This window comes from Eulemur rufifrons, chromosome 21 (genome assembly GCF_041146395.1).
Source record: "Eulemur rufifrons isolate Redbay chromosome 21, OSU_ERuf_1, whole genome shotgun sequence".
Taxonomy (NCBI): Eukaryota; Metazoa; Chordata; class Mammalia; order Primates; family Lemuridae; genus Eulemur; species Eulemur rufifrons.
Window position 1 is genome coordinate 17,309,400 of NC_091003.1, and position 16,563 is coordinate 17,325,962.

General features: G+C 39.1%; 1 protein-coding gene and 1 pseudogene across 4 annotated transcripts in view; one reads left to right on the forward strand and one right to left on the reverse strand.

The window, feature by feature from the left end:
• Positions 1–13,580, reverse strand: part of MTMR3 (myotubularin related protein 3) — a 115,308-nt gene extending 101,728 nt beyond the window's left edge. For all 4 annotated transcript variants that reach the window (XM_069496779.1, XM_069496780.1, XM_069496778.1 and 1 more), the window contains exon 1: positions 13,442–13,580. The gene's annotated coding sequence lies outside the window, so the exon portion shown is untranslated. The remainder of the gene's footprint in view (positions 1–13,441) is intronic.
• Positions 2,605–2,662, forward strand: LOC138401956 (U6atac minor spliceosomal RNA; annotated as a pseudogene).
• Positions 13,581–16,563: the final 2,983 nt, after the last annotated feature.

Below are 16,563 nucleotides of genomic sequence, written 5' to 3' on the forward strand. Positions count from 1 at the left end.
AAATTAACCAGACAACTAAAAATATATAGAAAAAATTAGCTGAGCATGGTGGCACATGCCTGTAGTCCCAGCTACTCGGGAGGCTGAGGCAGGAGGATTGCTTGAGCCCAGGAGTTTGAGGTTGCTGTGAGGTAGGCTGATGCCATGGCACTCTAGCCCGGGTAACAGAGTGAGGCTCTGTTTCAAAAAAATAAATAAATAAATAAGCCATTCTTCTTCTGAGTTCCATTCTGATCTATTAGTGTTGTCTGTTTTTTAAACTTTATAAAAATGGAGTCACAAAGTATGTTCTCAAGTGCATGGGTTCTTTCATGAACACTTTTAATTTTTCTTCTTGCAAACAAAATAGGTAAGCCAGAGAGTAAGAAAAGTTCTATCAATACTATCAAAAATTCAAATTTAAACTACAAATTATCAAAGCAAACTATTTCTCAAGCAATAAAATATCTAAGATATTAATTTACATGAAGGCAAGTATAGCTGGCAATTCCTTTCTCTCCAACGAGATTACTAAGACAAATTTTCCAAATTACTTTTAGTTGGAGATAATAGAGACCCAAAATGTTTCAAAAAATATATTCTTTCATCAGTAAAACCTGAATAACTTTTTTTTTAAGGCAAGACAGCAAGAAAAAAAGGGTAGAGAAGTCATGAAAAAATTTCAGACCACAATTCTCTTAAAGCTACATTCTTTAGATTTTGTCCTTATAATATAGAAGAGTTGTCAATCAATTATGGCCAACACTAAACATCAAAACAAGTAAAAATGTGAATATCTGAAAAACTAGAACACAAAATTCCAATAGCATTTTGATAGCACTGCAACAAAATTTTTAAAGAACTAAATGCTTCTACTTTATCCTGCGATCTCCCACTGCTAACCTACATCATTGTTTCATTTTAAAAGTATCTATAATCACCACTGTCCAATGGCTACATGGTAGCCATTAGCAACAAGTGACTATTTAAACTTCTTAATTAAAATTAAATGAAATTTTTAAATTTAATCCTTGGTTGCAATAGCCAAATTTCAAGTTCTCAATATGTAGTAGACAGCACAAATATCAAACAATAGAACATTGGTTCCATATTATGTTGTTTCATCTCCTACTCACTTCTTAGCCCCTTACAGCCTATTCTGCTAAAACTAATCTAAGAAAATTATGACCAATGACTAATATGGATCACCAAATCCAATTATTTCCTTAGCTCTCATCTTCCTTGATCTCACTCAAACTCAGTTAATTATCACTCATTTGGAAAGCCTCTCTTCTCTTTGGCCTCCTATATACCTCATTAGCTGATTTTAAGCCTTATTTTAATTCTATCTTCTCCCACCCCCCCTAAATGTGGTCCTCAATCTGCTCTTCTAGGTTCAAGATCTAATCCAGAATAGGCCTACCTTTCTTCTTACTTCAAATTCTCTATCTCCAAGCTCCTGCAGGACATTTTTATTTGGACATCTGCTGGCCTCAATGTTAAATGTATGAAGGGCTTCATTTTGGTCCTTTTCCAAAATCAACTCCTTCAAATTCCCACATTTCTGTACTATCGTTATTCTCCTAGACCCAAAATCCATCAACTTTGAATCACTGGTCCTAACCAACCATTCATTTAGTCACAAATATTTATATATTTCCTTTTTAAGGTGTCAACTAACAATGTTCCACCTTAATCCAGCCACGTGAATTACCATTTTGCCACCACCTTAATTTTTTCCCACCACCTTAATTGAGGTCCTTATTACCTAATTCTAAGTACAAGTTGTTCACTGCTTTACAGTCTTTGCCTACTCCCACTTCACACACTGCCACCAGATCCATCTTCCCCAATGCTGTCTTTCATATCAAAAGCTGAAAAGAGCTCAGTACAGACAGTAAAAGAAAATTCCAACACTTTAATGATTTGATTCCAACAATCTAGAGCAGACACACTTTACAAACTTACCTTTAACTACCTTCTATTTTGTGCTAGCAAAACTAAAACTGTTCCCCAAACACAATTTTGTGAGCCTTATCTATATAAACCTGGAAATCCTCCTAGTCCCTCCTGTACAATTTTAATATATTAGTTGCTTTATATTATGAAGCTATCCATCTCAGCACCCCTTATGTAGTACCCATTTTGAATAGACCTAAGTGAGCAGATCAGGAATAAGAAAGTTACAAATAAATATACTGGCTTAGCTTTAATACAAAAGCATCAATATTTATTGCATGCAATTCTATTCCCCAGGAATTTATTCTGCAGAATTATTTCTGTAAAAATAATCCCACGGTTGTTCAAAAGAACAAATGCAATAATGTCCCTCACAGATAGCACTTTTTCTGATAAAAAAAAAAAAAAAAGATACCCAAAAAAACCCTAGATCCATCAGTAAGAGACAAGATAAATAACTGTAGAGGTAAAAAGTTCTTTTAAAAAAAAAAAACACAGAGTCCTGAAAAAGCAGATAAATCTATATTTTGTGATAGGGTAAATCACCTGTAATATACTATTAATGGGAGAAAAAAAGCTAATTACAGAACTATATACACATACATATATATACAGTTTAATCCTACTTAAGGAAAATTTTTACATTTACATATTCACTGAAAACCTGTATTGTATGAAAGGAGAATAGGTTAGCACTCCCCTTGACAAGGATGGAAGAGGCTCTCGGGATAAATATAAAAAAAAGAAAAGAAAGAAAGAAAGAAAACAACTATCAATAGAGGACTAAAATTGTGTTCTATTCATATAACTGAATACTACACAGCTATTAAAATAAATGAAGTAAACATACATGCATCAACATAAATAAATCTCAAGTTTTTCATATGTATTTGAAACACAACAATACTACATGTTAAATATATAAAGATATTTGTACAAAGAATACAAGAGCATGGGCTAGGAAGAAACATATCAATCTCTGCATAAGGAAATAGGATCTAGGACAAAGGCAAGAAGGACTCCAACTGCATCGATATTTTACTTTTTAAAAACAAATATAAATATACCTTTTGAGGCAAATCCAAAAAGATGTCTACATCTACTAAATACATTAAATAAGCATCTAGAATAATGTAAGGGCAGATAATTACAAATGTCTTAACCCAGAAATCTAACCTTTTTGAATGTTCCTCATTCACAGAAGTGTTAAGGTACTACAAATGTGCAGTAAACATCAAAAGCTCACAAGCTCTAATTACTTAAACCCTGAAGGATACATTACATAGATCTTCCTAAAACATCACCAGATGAGTATGTAAACTTATAGTGGCTCAACTCCCAGGTACATATTATCCCCAAAACTCCAATGAGCCTATACTATCATAATAAAAATAATTTGCCTAAGTATCTTCCAATTCATATCACATGTACAAAATCTGTATAACATCTGAGTTGCTACAACCCCACTTGATATTTAAAAGTCACACACAGCCTACAGAACTTGCTCAAGACCACATGGCAAGTAGCAAGAGAATTGGAGTCCCATGACTTTGGTTTGCTTGTTTGTTTTCTTTTGGCCATGGTAGTACCAAAGGGAATCCTGCGTTTACAAAGTTCACAGAAACTAATTTTTTTTAAGGTATCATTCATAATTCTCAATCAACTCATTAAGAAGAGAAAAATTACTTGGAAGTCCTCTTGTGTTTAATTATGATTAAAGCCCAGACTATGTTAAGTCATAGTGGAGTTTACAATGAGAAAGTTCAAATCAGCTTGCCTGCTCCATTCTTCCCAGACCACTTCCTACAGCTGCCACTCTGCTTAGGAACTGACGCCAGTTAACCACCCACTTTCTCACTGGTGACTGAAACAACTCAGATATTCTTCAACAGGTGAATGGTTAACCGAATTGTGGTATAGTCACCCCATGGAATACTACTCAGCAATAAAAAGGAACAAATTATTGACAGATGCAATAACTTGCAAGGATCTCAAGAAAACTGTGCTGAACAAAAAGGCCAATCTCAAAGGGTTACATACAGTATGAATTCTTTTATATAACATTCTTTAAATAACAAAATCATATAGATGGAGAACAGGTTCTTGCTTGCCAGTGGTTAGTGATAAGGGGGTGCGTAGTGGGTGGGTACAAACACCAAGAGGCAACATGAGGGAGATCTCTGTGGTGATGGAAGAGTTCTGCATCTCAATCATGATGATGATTATACAAATCTACACAAATGATAAAACTGTATAGAATGATACACACACAAACAGAGCACATGTAAAATTGGTGAAATCTGAATAAGCTCTGTGGATTGTACCAATGTCAGTTTCCCAGTTGTGTAAGATGTAACATCATAAAATCGGATGAAGGGTCACAGGACCCCTCTGTACATTTTGTTGCAACTTCCTGTGAAACTAAAATTATTTCAAAATAAAGTTTTTTTTAAAAAAAGACTTTTAAAATAGCAATTTTTCCAAATTATAATAATAATACATGCTCATTATAGAAAACTAGGAAACTACAAAAGAATAGGTAGCAAAAAAGTCTCATCATCCCACCATACAGAAATTAATCACTACTAATATTTCCATTCATGTCCTTCCAGGGTCTCTGCTGTATAAAAGTTATTAGTTCATTCACCAAACAGGATTTTAAGTACTTCAGAACAAGAGAGAAATAGCACACTAGTTCTTTGGAAGATTAATTTTCTTCAGTGTTATTCTAAGTTAGTCAAACCCATGTGTACAGGGAAGTAGAATAACACAGGTGGCCCAGGAGAAGTGGTTCACGCCTGTAATCCTACCACTCTGGGAGGCCGAGGTGGGAAGATCTCTTGAAGACAGGAGTTCAAGACCAGCCAGAGTAAGAGCAAGATCCCGTCTCCACTAAAAATATAAAAAATTAGCCAGGTGTGGTAGAGTGCACCTGTAGTCCCAGCTACTCGGGAGGCTCAGGCAGAAGGAGTCTGAGGTTGCTATGAGTTAGGCTGATGCCATGGCACTCTAGCCTGGGTGACAGAGTGACACTCTGTCTCAAAAAATAAAAAATAAATAAAAATAAATAAATTTAAAAATTTTTAAAAAAGAGAATGACACAGGTGAGGGAATCTTACTTGCTCCTTTTAATTCACCCCCAGCAAACCATGGAGACCATGTTTTGAGAGCCATTATATACGCAAAGACCAATTAACAAGTATGTTTCCTTTTTAAATAGCAGCCTACTATATAAATAATACACACATATATATATATATATATATAGTCTTGCCAGTAAGAGTGATACACACAGTAAAAGGAATTACATTAAACTTTTTTGTCACCTGGAAAATATCTTAAGAGAAAGTAAAGGGATGTCTGAAAGGTTGATCTAAAATTAATGACCTCTCCCACAAAAATATTTTGTGTGCACATCAGACTGAAGGAACAATCTACAGAAAATTTAAGTGTTGGTTTTACAACAATATAACTTATTTACATGTGTAAATAAATATTTAATAGTTTAAACAGTTAGTCTATAAATATTGATAGCTTTACTCTGTACGAGGCAGTGTACTAGGTGCTAGGGAGTGAGGGAGAGAAAAGCCACCCATCCTTACTTCTGCAGCACTCTCAGTCTCTCTTTAAATATGATGTCAAACACTAGGCATGTGGCCTCAAGCAAGTCACAACAGCCCTAATTAAATGATGGTCTCAAATCCATGTGATGATCTAAGATATATCTGAAAGTACCTTATAAATTGTGTTACCTAAGGTAAAAAGGGATACCTGGCCTTTTGTCCAAAACACTGTATATAGCAATCACCGTCAATATAAATTCTCTCATTTCTTTTACTGGCAAAAAAATCATCACTCAAATTGCTTAATATAATCTCTTCAGGATCTCTAAGATTTTAATATTACCTTGCTGGGACAATGACCCTATGAAATAACTGACATTAAGTTCCCCATAAGGGGAGACATACTCATTTTTTCTAGTACAAAAAGCTACCAATAAGGTTAAGCCCGGCATGGTTACTCATGCCACGGAGGAGGGAGGATCACTTGAGACCAGGAGTTCCAAGACCAGCCTGGGCAACACAGCAAAACCCCATCTTTACAAAAAATTTAAAAATTAGCTTGGCATGGTGGCACATGCCTGTAGTCCCAGCTATTCAGGAGGCTGAAGCAGCAGTAACACTTGAGCTCGGGAGTTCCACACTGCAATTGAGCGATGATTGCGCCACTGCACTCCAGCCTGGGGACAAAGTGAGACCCTACTCAAAAGAAAAAGAAAGAGAAAAGAAACGCACTGTTTACTGATTTCATAACTTAAGGGGGGTGGGCAGCCACAAGTAAAAAGTAATTTATTCAAACTCAAGAAAAAGTTATCTTTTAATCTAAGAATTATCATGGAAAGTTTCAGCCCAAGAAAACATTCCTAAAATGTTACAGGCTCAGGCTCTTCCAAATGGAGTTAGAGTGACAGGTTAATTGTGGTACTTTGCAAGCAAAGGAAAGCAAGTAGCAATTATGCATCCCTTCACTCAGTCCCTAAGACTTAAGCTCTTAAAAAACAGGATATATATTATAACAAAACTGCTTTCTGTAAAGCATGAATTTTTTTAAATATACTCTACACAATATCAATTCTTCATATCTAAGAGTAGTAGACTATTTAGATTGTTTCCTATGATTTGTCCTTTTCAAATTCTGCCACCTCAACGACAAAAAGTATCAAATTGATGCTTTAAGTTTATATTTGCCAGTATTGCACGTGACTCCCAAGAGCACCCGACATTTAAAACACGATCATAATCCAACAAAACTGGACCATTTGCAAAACTAGTGAAATGCCCAAAAACAATATTCCATAAATGCCCAATATTAAATCTTGAATCTAAAGCAGTGTGGTATCCAAAGCAGACTATAATATACCTCAAAGAGTATCCCAGATGTTCCACTGGGATAAAAGAGAAAATTTCTGAATTTTATGTTTACTTTTTACCCTTATTAATAACTTTTTGGTTTATATTTCATAAAATACCCAATAAGCAGTTACTATATGTAGAGTATTTGTAAATTAAATACCAAAAGATTGAGGATTAATGCTCAATTTTTTTTAAAAGATGGGGCCCAGTTATGTTGCCTGGGCTGGAGTGCAGCAGCTATTCACAGACATGATCACTGCACACTATAGCCTCAAACTACTGGCCTCAAGCATCCTCCTCCCTCAGCCTCCTGAATAGCTGGGACTACAGGACCATGCCACTGCACCTGGCCTAATGCTCCAAATTTTTTACTGATGGGGTGAGCAACCAAAAAGTTTAAAGACCTCTAGTCTAAAGCATTCCTTTGTCATTGAACTTTCATTTTTACCAGCCCCTCCATAGAGTTAAGTTGTAGAAGTAAGTTCCAATGCTGAAAAAAGAACAAACGAAAAACTATTTCTTACTATTTTAAATTCCCAAGAAGATAAAGATGGTAAATCAGAAGCAAGAATTTATGGAATTTGACACTAATATGCTATTGATGGGAGTTTAAAATAGATATTCTATCTTCAAAGCACCTTGAGAATATCCAAATTTAACACATATCCTTTGACCTGACATGCCCACTCTTAAGAATTTATCCTAAGGAAATAACAGCACAATTGTATAAAAATGTCCAAACGAGTCCATCACAGCACTGCTTTAAGACAAAAATTTGTCATGTCCATTAACAGAGAATTGCTATAAACGATGATGTATCCATATTACAGAACACTAAAAATGCATTAACAGAAAATCAATTTCACGTGGAAAGTTGCTCTTTAAGTATTTCAATAGATAATGTATTTAAATGCTAGGTCCAGTGGCTTGCACCTATAATCCCAGCTACTCAGAAGGCTGAGGCAGCAGGACAGCTTGAGCCCAGGAGTTCAAGACCAGCCTGGGCAACAGAGTGAAACCCTCATCTCTTTAAAAAATATATATAATATATATTTATATTATAATTTTAACATTGATATCAATATATAATATCAACATTATATTATCAATATATTGATATTAACATGTTATCCATATCAATATACAATATTGATATTTATATAACATATAAATATTACATATTGAAATATAATTTTGTTATATATTTATATAATATATAAAATAAATATATTCACATATAATGAATATGTTCATATATATAATGCATAAGGAAAAAAACACCAAACATTACATCGAAGTGTGATTATAAATCATCTCTACTTTTTTTATTCTCCTGGGTTGTTTCAAGTGTTTTTTGGTTTGGGGTTTTTTGGGTTTTTTTAATACTGAGTATGTTCTGGAGCCTTCATAATCAGAAATAATTTCACTTTGAAAATAAAAATGAGATAAAGTTAAAACTCTTTTTTAACTCATTATTATTATTGTCCTGTATCACTTCCATGTGGTTTGTGAAATCAGTCTAAATACTTAACGATTATATATTTGGCTTACCCTATAAAAAGATGATAGGCATGGAAGAAATAACAACCCTACTTCAAGCTAACCATCTTGTCTTTATACCAATTCTTTCCAATTATGTCAGAATTTATCAATATACTTATAATTTCCTTACATTTTACCAGATTATCACTCTATGAATAATTCACAGAACCAAATGAATTTCTATTTCTCTTCTGCAACTAAATTACAAAAGCATTAGCTACTAAAGAAATTAAATTTAAACTCCAGATAAATGAAATCAGAAAAGCTTGCTACCCTCTCTCATAATAGAATCATGTTGAACACTGTGTGAAGATGCAAATGAGCACATAATAGATCCAAGCCCAGACATATGCAAGACGATGCTCTGTAGTAGTCAGCATCAAGGTAATACCTCTGTGGTTACCAAGTATTCCATCTTAAGGGAAAAGAGTACTTAAGAATATTAGCGTAAGTTTATGTGCCTTGTTCATTAAATCAACAATTTATAACAAAGCTAGGAGGTATTTCACTATTAGCAGAATAGCTTTAAGGTAATCCGACTTCACAATTTTCTTCTTTTTCATTTGTTTTATGACTTACTATCTTACAGACATTCTACCTGCATTGCCTAGGTACCACATCCCTAAACAATGGCTTTCAAAGTTTTACCACAACCCATAAGAAAAAATGCATTTTAAATCGCAACGAAGTACACATAAACATATTTTTAAAAAGAAACAAAAGCTTCCCAAATCAATACTTCCTTTTACCTTATGCAATGTATTGATATATTCTTTTTTTAATGCTTTTTTAAATAACCACATTGATTTCGTTACTTTATGACAGTGCCACCTGCTATTTAGAAAACACAGCCCTAAAACTTTACACAGAATGTGCTAAGCTCCTCTCTCCTACCACCTTCCACCATGGCTCCAACATAAGAAAATAGGTGAAGTCTAGCAAGTCTATTCCAAAGTATATACCTTGGATAAATGTGAGACATCCCAGGTCCCTCTGAAGTCCCTGCAGCACTGTGACTACTGCTATTGGCAGGCAGGACGCAAGTGCTAAATCTTTCTCCATCCAGGCAGAGTACTGAAGCAGATTGCCCTATCACTGACATTAGTGAATTCTGCACTTGACAACACGTATCAGGTTACCACTGCTCCACAAGCCAACCCTTCAAGAAAAAATAGGATTCTAATACAATCTCTTTACATTTTTACATTGCTTTTCATATACACCATTTCATTTGATCCTCCCTGACAGTCTAGTGAATTAAGTAGATAGGTTGCTCTTCTTCCTTTTGCTAATGAGGGAACTGGAGCTCAGAGGGGTTATGTTGTGCCAGAAACAAGAGGGCTAATGAAGAACACAACCCAGTCTTGAACCCAAGAATTACCAGTCTACCCACTCTCTTGCTACAATTGTCATTTTTAATATATGATACAAATACGAACTTAAAAGGCACATTAAGCTTCTATATACAACAATGAAAATGAAAGTATGACACTAGTGGGCATCATAAAATTAAGATTAAAAATAGCTAGGCGGAGGCTGGGCACAGTGGCTCATGCCTGTCTGTAATCCTAGCACTCTGGGAGGCCAAGGCTGGAGGATCACTTGAGACCAGGAATTCAAGCTCAGCCTGAGCAATACAGTGAGACCCTGTCTCTAACAAAAACAGAAAAATTAGCTGGGTACAGTGGCATGCACTTAGAGTCCCAGCTACTTGGGAGACGAGGCAGGAGGACCCTGTCTCAAAAAATACTAAAATAAATAAATAACAATGAGGCCAGGCATAGTGGCTCACACCTGTAATCCTAGCACTCTGGGAGGCCAAGGTGGGAGGATTGCTTGAGGTCAGGAGTTCCAGACTAGCCTGAGCGAGAGCAAGACCCCATCTCTACCAAAAAAAAATAATAATAATAATAATTAGCTGGATGTAATGGTGCTTGCCTGTAGTCCCAGCTACTCGGGAGGCTGAGGCAGGAGGATCATTTGAGCCCTGGAGTTTGAGGTCGCAGTGAGCTATGATGATGCCATTGCACTATAGCTGGGGTGACACAGTGAGACTCCGTCTCAAAATAAAAAATAATGACATGTTAATATTAATAACTTTGGTAGCCTCTAAAATTTCTGGGAGTCCTAGTTCAATCCAATATGGATTTGATCTTGTAATTTGTCTTAAATCAATGTTTCACTGATTATGAAATTACATGTATAAATTCACCACAGAAAACGACAGAAGTGGGTGGTCTGTAAGAAACAACTAGCCACTAAATTGCACAAACTTCCCCCAAACCATTCTTAGTCTTGTGGCTTCACACTAAATTATGAAGTTCCCTATGTGAAACTCGATTTTATTTCAACACTAAGTGAATTACAACAGCATAAGCACGTCATTTCTGCATACTTGCAACATACATTCAATTTCTAGAGCACTTCTGAACACCATCTAAAATCCATAAGCTGAAAGCAGAACCCAAGACAGAATATTCTTTGTTTCTAAACAAAAAAGGTTTATCTACCCATATGAGATGAATATCAAATAACATAATTAGAAATTATTAAAGATTTGCAGAATCAAGCTGGAGAAGCTACTTGAGGTCAAAGACTATAGGCCTTTAATTGTATAGATGAAGAAACTGAAGCCCGGAGAAGTTAAGTGACATTCCCAACAGCAATTAATGACACAGATGGAATCAGAATCTGTCTGCCAATTCAGAACTTCCCATTACTCTACACTATCTCTGCATTTAATAAAATGTGCCCTTAAAAAGAAGTCACTAACATCTAAAAAACTTAACTGCATTAAGACTGAAAAACTAGGGGACAGGATAGTGTTCACTGACAGTCTTTAGAAGACAGAATCTCTTAAAAGAATCTCAAAAGTTCCAAACAAGCACTGAAAACTGGCTCTTTAATCCAATGCAAAATATCAAGCAGTTTTTAATAACTAACGCTGATATCAACTACCATAACTGTTCTTCTTCCCATATCAATACTACCCATTTACTTAAAAAACATGAGAGCATAGAATATGCTGAGAACTGTACTAGGGACATCTCGGAATAGACAGACATGGCCTCTGGCTCTTGTAGTGGACAGCTGGGTGCACCTCTCTAAAAATACTACTTTATGATTTGACAGGATATTTACCAAAGTCTTTCACTACCTTACATAACTATAACAATACTTTCTTCCAAATTTAGAACAACGCTCACCATACATGAAACATGAATGCTTCCTCTGGTAACTCAGCATTCTACTTTACCACAGAAGGTGTGAAGGTGTTAATCAGAACTACAGCAGATTTTTAAACTGACTTTACCACTCCTCCTGGCCTGGGGCAAATTTCAAGAACTTTTCACAACCCACAGTAAATCTTCCTGGTTCACAACCCTGGTCTCAAATGACTTAACACACCCATCCTACCCTCCACTTTACTAGAAACCTGAGTCATAGTTTAGCAGCAACCACGATATTGGGATATTGGGAAGCATTTTTAGTGGACCCCTGTGTAAGCCAGAAGCAGCCTCTCCTCCTCTGCTTCCTTTCCTCTGGATTCCTCAGTATATCTCTGGATGCCATATATCTCCAGTTAAGCAGCATTTAATTTTATCAAGTATGTTCCTAATGACTTGTGCACAAATAACTTTAACTAGGTAACCACAGACTAAAGAAACTGGCCTGAGCTGAAAAACTAAGATTCTCCTATGTCTTGCCATTAACTACAAGTGGGACGGCACCACTGCACTGGTCACTTGCACTGCTCTGGGTCACCTAAAAGGTAAGGCAGGTAATCAGAGGCCTTCATAGACAGCCAATTTAAATTCTAGAACTCTCCAAATTTAGTTTAATATCACATACCATACTGGGTTTACTCAAAACAGTATCATTCTGTAAACTCTTCTGCCCACCAAGTCATAGGCCCTAGAAGACATTCTTCACGCCATCAGTGTCTCTTGCCCTACTGAAACAGCCCTGAATCTGAAAGGGGAAGGTCTGTGTCAACTCTCCATGGACAAATCACAAACATTTTACATCTCCTGTAATGCAACCCAGGCCTCTGACGGCATTATAGTTCACATTATGAGAAACTAAGCTGATCCTCAACTGGAAGAGTATGTGCACTGTTTTTGTGTGTGTGCGATGGTTGGGAAAAAACAGATTATCAGCCAACAAAGTGGATGTCAAGATACTAAAACAGTAAGAATTTAGGCCTGGGTCTGGAGAAGACACCTGAAAATCAATACCTAATAGTAGCCCATGCGCAAACTCACACAAGTGAGATTATCAGACTCCAGAGGAGTGCCTATTAAAGCGGCCATAAAATCTACAGCATAATTTTGAGATAAGTTTTCCAGCCGAAAGTACAACCAACAATATCATCTTATGGGTCCTGAGATGCAATACATCAAGCAAAATTTCTATCCGAGAAATAACAATGTAATCTTTTGCGGAGCTGTCTGACCAGTGACCAGTGTTCCCAGAGCTCCCTCAACCGCCCCGAATCATCATCCTTCCCACCCGAGTAATACCAGGCCAGGAGGATGCCCTGCTGCACAGTCAGGCGGCCACTCCTCCTTCCCACAAGGCCCAGGCCCGCACCGCTCGCCCCGGGACTCCCATGGCCCCCGACCTCCGGCCTCTTGCCACCGTAGCCCCCCACAGACCCGATCGGGGGCGAAGGGCGCACACCCACCTCCCGGGGATCCGTGGACATTTCCCCCGAGGCTCCTGGCGTAGTGCCCCACACCCTTAGCCCCACCGGCCTGTCCGCGCCAGGTCCGGGAAGGCCGCCGGCGCCCGGGACCCCGCCTCCCCCGCGACCAGGGTCCGGGCCGAGCCCAGCCTCTGTGGTCCCACTCCCACTCCCGGCGCCTCCCTCTGGCGGCAGCACGGCCACCCGGGACACCCCTACCCGGGCCCTGCATGCAGTCCCCAATCCCCCGCGGGCCGCCGCCTCCTCAGAGGGTGACAGCCGCCGCGCCGGGGTTGAGGCCGGCCCCTCCTCCAGCCCCTCCTCACACCCCGAAGAGACGGGGCGGGGGTGGGCTTCTTACCGAGCGGCAGGACATGGCGAGGCTCGCCACGGCACGGCCTCCTCCGCCACCCCACGAGGCTCCCAGCCAGGGCCGGCGGGGGGCAGCGCCTGGGCCACTGGACCGTGTTGTCCGGCTGCTTCTCCGCCGCCGCTGCCGCCTTCTCACAACCACAACAACATGGCGGCAGCGGCCACACAGAGCGCGCTCCCGACGCCGAGCCGGGCCGCGAGCGGGGACGCGCGCGCACGCTCAGGCGCTCAGCTGGCGGGTCGGGAAAAAGGGGGCGGGCCTCTGCGAGCCGGACGGGGGCGGGGCCTGGGCCGCTGGCCACGCCCCAGGAGGTGGGCGGGGCTGCAGACCAGCCGAATTCTCGTGGCGCGGGAGAGGCCCGCGGAGTACCTCGCAGCCAGGAGAAGGGCTAGATGGGAGATAAGCGGAGGAAGAGCAGTGACAAAAAATCAGGAAGAAAAAAACCAAAAGTGGTCCCACAGATTTTTAGGAGGCATCTTTTTCAAGCTCTGTAACCCTGCACAAGACGTGGCTCACTTTATTTACCAGGAAAAACAGAATAATGTGGTATCTTTCACTTGGAATTGTGGTCAGAATAAAACTAATTTAATATAAGGCATGTAAATATAGAGTGCTAGAAATCATACTCAGAATACAATTTCAAACTGATTCAACCTCAGCTCTTAATCAAAGGTTCAGCTGGAAAGAGTGAGTTTTCAAACGAAAAAAAAAACCACCCAAAATTGTAACCTACCCACACTAGCCTGTAGAAGAATTCCACAAACCGGGGCTGCGTTACCTTTAGGCCCTAACAGATTCATCTCCTCTGAGTTCCATTTTAACATTATACCCTTGCCTTTTCTGGAAAATGGCAGAGAGAACCAGTCAAATGAAATCTATTCCTGCATTTGTTGTAAAGTTTTCTCCACAGCAGTTTCTGAGATTATTTATTCATTTGTTCAATGTTTATTGTCTTTCTACTCCGCTAGAATGTAAAGCTATTTGAAGATAAGGATTTTGTTTGTCTAGTTCATCACTATTTCCTCAGCGCCTGGAACTGTGCAAGACTAAAAGTAGGCAGTCAAATTTCTTGATTGCCTGACTAATAGCTAACATTTATTTATACAACTCATCTAATTGAATCTTCACAACTTTATTTTATTTATTTTTTTTTTTTTTGAGACAGAGTCTCACTCTGTTGCCCAGGCTAGAGTGAGTGCCGTGGCGTCAGCCTAGCTCACAGCAACCTCAAACTCCCGAGCTCAAGCGATCCTCCTGTCTCAGCCTCCCGAGTAGCTGGGACTACAGGCATGCACCACCATGCCCGGCTAATTTTTTCTATATATATTTTTAGCTGTCCATATAATTTCTTTCTATTTTTAGTAGAGATGGGGTCTCACTCTTGCTCAGGCTGGTCTCGAACTCCTGAGCTCAAACGATCCACCCACCTCGGCCTCCCAGAGTGCTAGGATTACAGGCGTGAGCCACCACGCCCGGCCCACAACTTTAATAGGTAGATGCTGTTATCTTCATGTCACAGATGAAGAAAGTGAAGCCTGGAATAAACTGCATATATTAAAACAAAATTCAAACCCACTAACAAAAGGAAACAAAATTGTGCTCTCACCCTCTAGGCTATACTGCCCAATGCATAGCAGAGTTGCATGAGACATAATAAAATCTGAAGTAAGAAATTAGAGTGCAAAATTAGGAAAGCCTTTGCTTTATTCATGGAGAAATTGGTACGCTTCCTCCTTTCTGATGACTAGTGTCATGAGGCTGACTGTGTCTCTCTTTTCTCCTTGGCTTACAGAAAACCAGGGCTAAATTTGAAGCTCGACAATGGCCTCTTCTTGGCCTTTCAAGTCTGTTCCTCCTGCCTCAACTTTGTACCTTTATATGTTGCTGTCCTGATTTTTCCTTTCTGTTATATGATTGTAGCCTTTATGGAATTGGAGAATAGTAAATATATAGAATAGATGAATAACTTAAACTAAAAAAAAGGAAAAAAAATTTTTAAAGGTTTTCCAATTTGTTTTTCCCATTGTCTACTAAACTAAGTTTCCTACCAGCCACCAGTCCCCTCTGTGCAAAAATTCCCTTACCTAGCCCTCTGCTCAGGGAAAGACTGAAGGATGGCCCTCCACAGGTGGGTGGCCTCTGATTGCACTTAAGCTAGTACCTGAATCCAGTACAGCCCATCCATAAACTAGCCAGCTCCCAATGAGATAGCACAAGGCAAAAAGTTCAGCCAATAGGCAGTCAGTATCTACTCAGCCAATCCCACACCTCCCCAGGAATCCATATGGAGAGGGCTGAAGGGTTGGCATATCACTTTGACCTCTTTTTAGACAGAATATCATTGTGTTTGCCTTTTAATCTGGGGGAAGCAATCTTCAATTAAGTCCTTAACCAGTGTTTAGGATGTGGAAGGAATTTCTCTATGCCCATGAAATCACACTATTTGCCCTTCCTTGCTCTCCTAATAGCTGACGTGGATGTATTAAAGGAATCTTTTTTGTTGCTTTGTAGAGACCTGGAGTCTATGTTGCCCAGGCTGGAGTGCAGTGGCTATTCACAGGCCTACAGCCTCGAACTACTGGGCGTAAGTGGTCCTCCTGCCTCAGCCTCCCAAGTAGCTGGGACTACAGGCGTAGGCCAAGGCACCTGGCTGGATTGAACCTTTTGATTGTACTCGGTGCTATGTGAGCACTTTCTGTGTATGTAATCTTCACAACAACCCTATGAGCAGGTATTGTTACTCTCTTGCACTTGAACCCTGACACTTTGACTACAAGTTTGTGCTTGTAAATTTCATACTACACTTCGTCCCCACCTGCTTACCTTTAAGGCAGACTTTAGTAACTTATTTCTAAGTTAGGAAGAGAAAAACTGGTGCGTGGCCTTGAAAACTCACCTCAAGGAGAAGGGCTTAAGGAGACACAATGGAAAGAAAGCTGGTCTGAGTCTAAAGACTTAAATTTGAATCTTGGTGCTTCGATATACTTGCTTCTCATTTCCCTTTTCCATGCCTCAGTTTACTCATCGCCCTGTGGGGTCGTAATCACCACCCTGCTTACCTCACAGAAGTGTATAAGGGCTCTTTTAAGTAATGGGTTTGAAAACATGTT